This window comes from Cetorhinus maximus, unplaced genomic scaffold, assembly GCF_964194155.1.
Source record: "Cetorhinus maximus unplaced genomic scaffold, sCetMax3.hap1.1 HAP1_SCAFFOLD_584, whole genome shotgun sequence".
NCBI lineage: Eukaryota > Metazoa > Chordata > Chondrichthyes > Lamniformes > Cetorhinidae > Cetorhinus > Cetorhinus maximus.
The window spans coordinates 143,366-150,505 of NW_027596526.1; the positions used below are offsets into that span (position 1 = coordinate 143,366).

Sequence of the window (7,140 nt, forward strand, 5' to 3'; positions counted from 1 at the left end):
TTCTAACGCATGCCCCGGTCCCTCCGAACCATATCCCCAGCACCTTCAGGCCGTCAGCCCTGACAGTGAAGGGGACAAAGGATCGGTCAGCCCAGTTCCCAAAGAACATGGCCTCGCTCTTCCCACGATTTACCTTGGCTCCCGAGGCCAGTTCGAACTGGTCGCAGATGTGCATCAGTCTGCGCACCGACAGCGGATCCGAGCAGAAGACGGCGACGTCGTCCATGTACAGGGAGGCTTTTACCTGAGTGCCTCCACTGCCTGGGATCGTCACTCCTCTTATGCCCGGATCCTTCCTGATGGACTCGGCAAAGGGTTCTATGCAACACACGAAAAGGACAGGCGAGAGAGGACAGCCCTGCCTGACTCCAGATTTAATCGGAAAGCTATCTGTTTCCCACCCGTTGATTGAGACTGCGCTACTGATGTTAGTGTAGAGCAGTTGGATCCAATTTCGAATTCCCTCCCCAAAGCCCATTTTGGAGAGCACATCCCCCATGTAGGTGTGCGATATTCTGTCAAAGGCCTTCTCCTGATCCAAGCTGATGAGGCAGGTATCCACACCCCTGTCCTGTACATAGGCAATCGTATCCCTGAGCAGCGCCAGGCTGTCAGAGATCTTCCTGCCTGGCACAGAGCAGGTCTGGTCAGGGTGAATCACCAATTCCAGAGCGGATTTGACCCGATTGGCGATGACCTTGGACAGAATCTTATAGTCCATATTCAACAGTGAAATGGGTCGCCAATTTCTAATTTCCTCCCTTTCCCCCTTGTGCTTGTAGATGAGGGTGATGATGCCTATCCTCATGGATTCTGACATACTACCGGCCAGGAGCATACTCTCGTACACTCCTAGCAGGTCTGGGCCGATCAAGTCCCACAGAGCCGAATACAACTCCGCCGGCAAGCCGTCGCTTCCGGGAGTTTTACTCTTCTCGAAGGACTCGAGGGCCTTAGTCAGTTCATCAGGAGTTAGCGATTTGTCTAGGCTCTCCCGCGTACTGTGGTCTAAGACCTCCGTCATAGAGGACAGGAAGGACTGGGAGGCCGTGCTGTCCGTGGGCTTCACGTCATACAATCCGGCATAAAAGGATTTGCTGATCCTCAGAATGTCGGACCGTGATGACTTTACTGAGCCGTCTTCTTCCTTCAGGCTGCTGATCACAGAGCGCTCTCTGTGTACCTTTTGGAAGAAGAAACGTGAGCACGTCTCATCCTGCTCCACGGAGCGGACTCTGGAACGGAAGATGATCTTGGAGGCCACCGAGGCAAAGTGCGAGGCTTGCTGGCCCTTCACCTCTTGGAGCTCCTCCTTGACATCGACCCCCATCGACTGCAGCCGGAGCAGATTCTGCATCTTTTTCTGGAGTCGGGACATTTCCCTCTGTTCCTTTCTCGCTTTCTGGGTGCCTTTGAGGATGAAAAACCTCTTGATGCTTCCCTTGATCGCTTCCCACCAGTGTGTCAGGGACTCAAAGAGGGGTTTCACGGTTCTCCAACCTTTGTAATCCCTCTTGAGCTCCTCAATGTTCTCTGGGGCCAGCAGTTGCACATTTAGCTTCCATGCCCCCCTGCCCACCCTCAGGTCCTTCTCCAAGTGGCAGTCCGCCAGTAGGAGGCAGTGGTCAGAGAAGAACACCGGCTTGACCTCGGTGGATCTGACTGTGAATGCACGGGACACAAAGAGGAAGTCTATCCTGGAACGAATGGACCCGTCTGGCCGCGACCAGGTGTATCTACGCTGCGCTCCGTCTGCAGGGTTGCTGAAGACGTCGTGCAGCTTGGCATCCTTAACTGTTTCCATCAGGGATCTGGACGTAGCGTCCAATCTGCTGCCGGCCCTGCCGGCGAGTGTTGGGTGAGTGTGCGTGTTTTTTGTGTGTAGCTGCTGCGGGTGAGTGAGTGAGAGAGAGAGAGAGAGAGAGAGAGAGAAAGAAAGAAAGTTGGATTTTGGAACATGTACATGTTGAGAAGTAAAGAAAGCAGATTTGTAAGAAAACTATTTTTAGCATTGAAAATCCCCTGGAAAGGGGAGGGTGCACCGTTCCCAGAGATACTGCAATACCGGGTCGATGCGTGGAATGGACGGAGCAAGCCCCTATTCCATCTCCCTGCTCCAAAAATCAATTTAATATATGGTCCCCAGATAAGGGATGTATCAGATATTAAACTGATAAGAACAGATTTTTTTTTTTTTTTTTTTGTAAAAATATACTTTATTCATAAAATATCTTCAATCACATTCCAAACCATTTCAATAACAACATTACAAGGGTACAATCCAGGTTAAACTTTTACAAAATGTATCACCAGGTGCATCAGTACAAACAATATTACAATCATTTACAGCCTTTCATTTTGATCTGTACAGCCCGAGGGGCTCTAAACAGTTCCCAGTCTCTCGGTGCGCTGTGGTAGAAAGGTCTTAAACTGATAAGAACAGATTTTTTTTTTTTTTTTTGTAAAAATATACTTTATTCATAAAATATCTTCAATCACATTCCAAACCATTTCAAAAACAACATTACAAGGGTACAATCCAGGTTAAACTTTTACAAAATGTATCACCAGGTGCATCAGTACAAACAATATTACAATCATTTACAGCCTTTCATTTTGATCTGTACAGCCCGAGGGGCTCTAAACAGTTCCCAGTCTCTCGGTGCGCTGTGGTAGAAAGGTCTTAGACAGCGACCCTTCCCCATTGCGCCTTTGCGGCAGCTGCCCCAAGCTGTAGTGCGTCCCTCAGCACGTAGTCCTGGACTTTGGATTGTGCCAGTCCGCAACAATCGGTCGGGGACAACTCTTTGTGCTGGAAGACCAACAAGTTTCGGGCAGACCAAAGCACCTCTTTCACCGAGTTGATGATCCTCCAGCTGCAGTCGATGTTTGTCTCGGTGTGTGTCCCTGGGAACAGCCCGTAGAGCACAGAGTCCTGTGTCACAGAACTGCTCGGGATGAACCTCGACAGCAACCACTGCATCTCTCTCCAGACTTTCTTTGCAAAGGCACAATCCACAAGGAGGTGGACAATGGTCTCTTCCCCACCACAGCCACCTCGAGGGCAACGTGCAGAGGGGGTGAGCTTCCTGGCGTGTAGGAAGGATCTGACGGGGAGGGCCTTTCTCACCACCAGCCAAGCTACGTCTTGGTGCTTGTTGGAAAGTTCTGGCGATGAGGCATTCTGCCAAATGACTTTGACAGTCTGCTCGGGGAACCATCCCACAGGGTCCACCCTCTCCTTATCCCTCAGGGCCTCTAGGACGTTACGTGCTGACCACTGCCTGATGGACTTGTGGTCAAAGGTGTTTTTCTGCATCAATTTTTCCACCAGGGACAGGTGGTACGGCACGGTCCAACTACTTGGAGCGTTCCGCGGCAGCGTGGCCAGACCCATCCTTCGCAACACCGGGGACAGGTAGAACCTCAGCACGTAGTGACACTTGGTGTTTGCGTAGTGAGGGTCTACGCACCGCTTGATGCAGCCGCACACAAAGGTGGCCATCAGTATGAGGGCGATGTTGGGCACGTTTTTTCCCCCTTTATCTAGAGGCTTGTACATCGCGTCCCTGCGGACACGATCCATTTTCGACCTCCAGATAAAGCGGAAGATGGCTCGAGTGATCGCCGTCGCGCAGGAGTCTGGAATGGGCCAGACCTGCGCCACGTACAGCAACAGCGAGAGTACCTCACACCTGATGACCAGGTTCTTACCCGCAATGGAGAGGGAGCGTCGTTTCCACATGCCCAGTTTCCTCTTCACCATAGCCACTCGCTCCTTCCAGTTTCTAACGCATGCCCCGGTCCCTCCGAACCATATCCCCAGCACCTTCAGGCCGTCAGCCCTGACAGTGAAGGGGACAAAGGATCGGTCAGCCCAGTTCCCAAAGAACATGGCCTCGCTCTTCCCACGATTTACCTTGGCTCCCGAGGCCAGTTCGAACTGGTCGCAGATGTGCATCAGTCTGCGCACCGACAGCGGATCCGAGCAGAAGACGGCGACGTCGTCCATGTACAGGGAGGCTTTTACCTGAGTGCCTCCACTGCCTGGGATCGTCACTCCTCTTATGCCCGGATCCTTCCTGATGGACTCGGCAAAGGGTTCTATGCAACACACGAAAAGGACAGGCGAGAGAGGACAGCCCTGCCTGACTCCAGATTTAATCGGAAAGCTATCTGTTTCCCACCCGTTGATTGAGACTGCGCTACTGATGTTAGTGTAGAGCAGTTGGATCCAATTTCGAATTCCCTCCCCAAAGCCCATTTTGGAGAGCACATCCCCCATGTAGGTGTGCGATATTCTGTCAAAGGCCTTCTCCTGATCCAAGCTGATGAGGCAGGTATCCACACCCCTGTCCTGTACATAGGCAATCGTATCCCTGAGCAGCGCCAGGCTGTCAGAGATCTTCCTGCCTGGCACAGAGCAGGTCTGGTCAGGGTGAATCACCAATTCCAGAGCGGATTTGACCCGATTGGCGATGACCTTGGACAGAATCTTATAGTCCATATTCAACAGTGAAATGGGTCGCCAATTTCTAATTTCCTCCCTTTCCCCCTTGTGCTTGTAGATGAGGGTGATGATGCCTTTCCTCATGGATTCTGACATACTACCGGCCAGGAGCATACTCTCGTACACTCCTAGCAGGGCTGGGCCGATCAAGTCCCACAGAGCCGAATACAACTCCGCCGGCAAGCCGTCGCTTCCGGGGGTTTTACTCTTCTCGAAGGACTCGAGGGCCTTAGTCAGTTCGTCAGGAGTTAGCGGTTTGTCCAGGCTCTCCCGCGTACTGTGGTCTAAGACCTCCGTGATAGAGGACAGGAAGGACTGGGAGGCCGTGCTGTCCGTGGGCTTCACGTCATACAGTCCGGCATAAAAGGATTTGCTGATCCTCAGAATGTCGGACCGTGATGACTTTACTGAGCCGTCTTCTTCCTTCAGGCTGCTGATCACAGAGCGCTCTCTGTGTACCTTTTGGAAGAAGAAACGTGAGCACGTCTCATCCTGCTCCACGGAGCGGACTCTGGAACGGAAGATGATCTTGGAGGCTTCCGAGGCAAAGTGCGAGGCTTGCTGGCCCTTCACCTCTTGGAGCTCCTCCTTGACAACGACCCCCATCGACTGCAGCCGGAGCAGATTCTGCATCTTTTTCTGGAGTCGGGACATTTCCCTCTGTTCCTTTCTAGCTTTCTGGGTGCCTTTGAGGATGAAAAACCTCTTGATGCTTCCCTTGATCGCTTCCCACCAGTGTGTCAGGGACTCAAAGAGGGGTTTCACGGTTCTCCAACCTTTGTAATCCCTCTTGAGCTCCTCAATGTTCTCTGGGGTCAGCAGTTGCACATTTAGCTTCCATGCCCCCCTGCCCACCCTCAGGTCCTTCTCCAAGTGGCAGTCCGCCAGTAGGAGGCAGTGGTCAGAGAAGAACACCGGCTTGACCTCGGTGGATCTGACTGTGAATGCACGGGACACAAACAGGAAGTCTATCCTGGAACGAATGGACCCGTCTGGCCGCGACCAGGTGTATCTACGCTGCGCTCGGTCTGCAGGGTTGCTGAAGACGTCGTGCAGCTTGGCATCCTTAACTGTTTCCATCAGGGATCTGGACGTAGCGTCCAATCTGCTGCCGGCCCTGCCGGCGAGTGTTGGGTGAGAGTGCGTGTTTTTTCTGTGTAGCTGCTGCGGGTGAGTGAGTGAGAGAGAGAGAGAGAGAGAAAGAGAAAGAAAGAAAGTTGGATTTTGGAACATGTACATGTTGAGAAGTAAAGAAAGCAGATGTTTGTAAGAAAACTATTTTTAGCATTGAAAATCCCCTGGAAAGGGGAGGGTGCACCGTTCCCAGAGATACTGCAATACCGGGTCGATGCGTGGAGTGGACGGAGCAAGCCCCTATTCCATCTCCCTGCTCCAAAAATCAATTTAATATATGGTCCCCAGATAAGGGACGTATCAGATATTAAACTGATAAGAACAGATTTTTTTTTTTTGTAAAAATATTACTTTATTCATAAAATATCTTCAATCACATTCCAAACCATTTCAAAAACAACATTACAAGGGTACAATCCAGGTTAAACTTTTACAAAATGTATCACCAGGTGCATCAGTACAAACAATATTACAATCATTTACAGCCTTTCATTTTGATCTGTACAGCCCGAGGGGCTCTAAACAGTTCCCAGTCTCTCGGTGCGCTGTGGTAGAAAGGTCTTAGACAGCGACCCTTCCCCATTGCGCCTTTGCGGCAGCTGCCCCAAGCTTTAGTGCGTCCCTCAGCACGTAGTCCTGGACTTTGGATTGTACCAGTCCGCAACAATCAGTCGGGGACAACTCTTTGTGCTGGAAGACCAACAAGTTTCGGGCAGACCAAAGCTCCTCTTTCACTGAGTTGATGATCCTCCAGCTGCAGTCGATGTTTGTCTCGGTGTGTGTCCCTGGGAACAGCCCGTAGAGCACAGAGTCCTGTGTCACAGAACTGCTCGGGATGAACCTCGACAGCAACCACTGCATCTCTCTCCAGACTTTCTTTGCAAAGGCACAATCCACAAGGAGGTGGACAACGGTCTCTTCCCCACCACAGCCACCTCGAGGGCAACGTGCAGAGGGGGTGAGACTCCTGGCGTGTAGGAAGGATCTGACGGGGAGGGCCTTTCTCACCACCAGCCAAGCTACGTCTTGGTGCTTGTTGGAAAGTTCTGGCGATGAGGCATTCTGCCAAATGACTTTGACAGTCTGCTCGGGGAACCATCCCACAGGGTCCACCCTCTCCTTATCCCTCAGGGCCTCTAGGACGTTACGTGCTGACCACTGCCTGATGGACTTGTGGTCAAAGGTGTTTTTCTGCATCAATTTTTCCACCAGGGACAGGTGGTACGGCACGGTCCAACTACTTGGAGCGTTCCGCGGCAGCGTGGCCAGACCCATCCTTCGCAACACCGGGGACAGGTAGAACCTCAGCACGTAGTGACACTTGGTGTTTGCGTACTGAGGGTCTACGCACCGCTTGATGCAGCCGCACACAAAGGTGGCCATCAGTATGAGGGCGATGTTGGGCACGGTTTTTCCCCCTTTATCTAGAGGCTTGTACATCGCGTCTCTGCGGACACGATCCATTTTTGACCTCCAGATAAAGCGGAAGATGGCTC

General features: G+C 51.9%; 1 non-coding gene and 1 pseudogene across 1 annotated transcript; both read right to left on the bottom strand.

Moving 5' to 3' along the window:
• Positions 1-2,031: 2,031 nt before the first annotated feature.
• On the bottom strand, positions 2,032-2,213 carry LOC144674184 (U2 spliceosomal RNA). The gene has a single exon (XR_013574484.1). It is a non-coding gene; the product is annotated as a U2 spliceosomal RNA (small nuclear RNA).
• Positions 2,214-5,817: 3,604 nt separating this feature from the next.
• LOC144674190 (U2 spliceosomal RNA) lies at positions 5,818-5,992 on the bottom strand (annotated as a pseudogene).
• Positions 5,993-7,140: the final 1,148 nt, after the last annotated feature.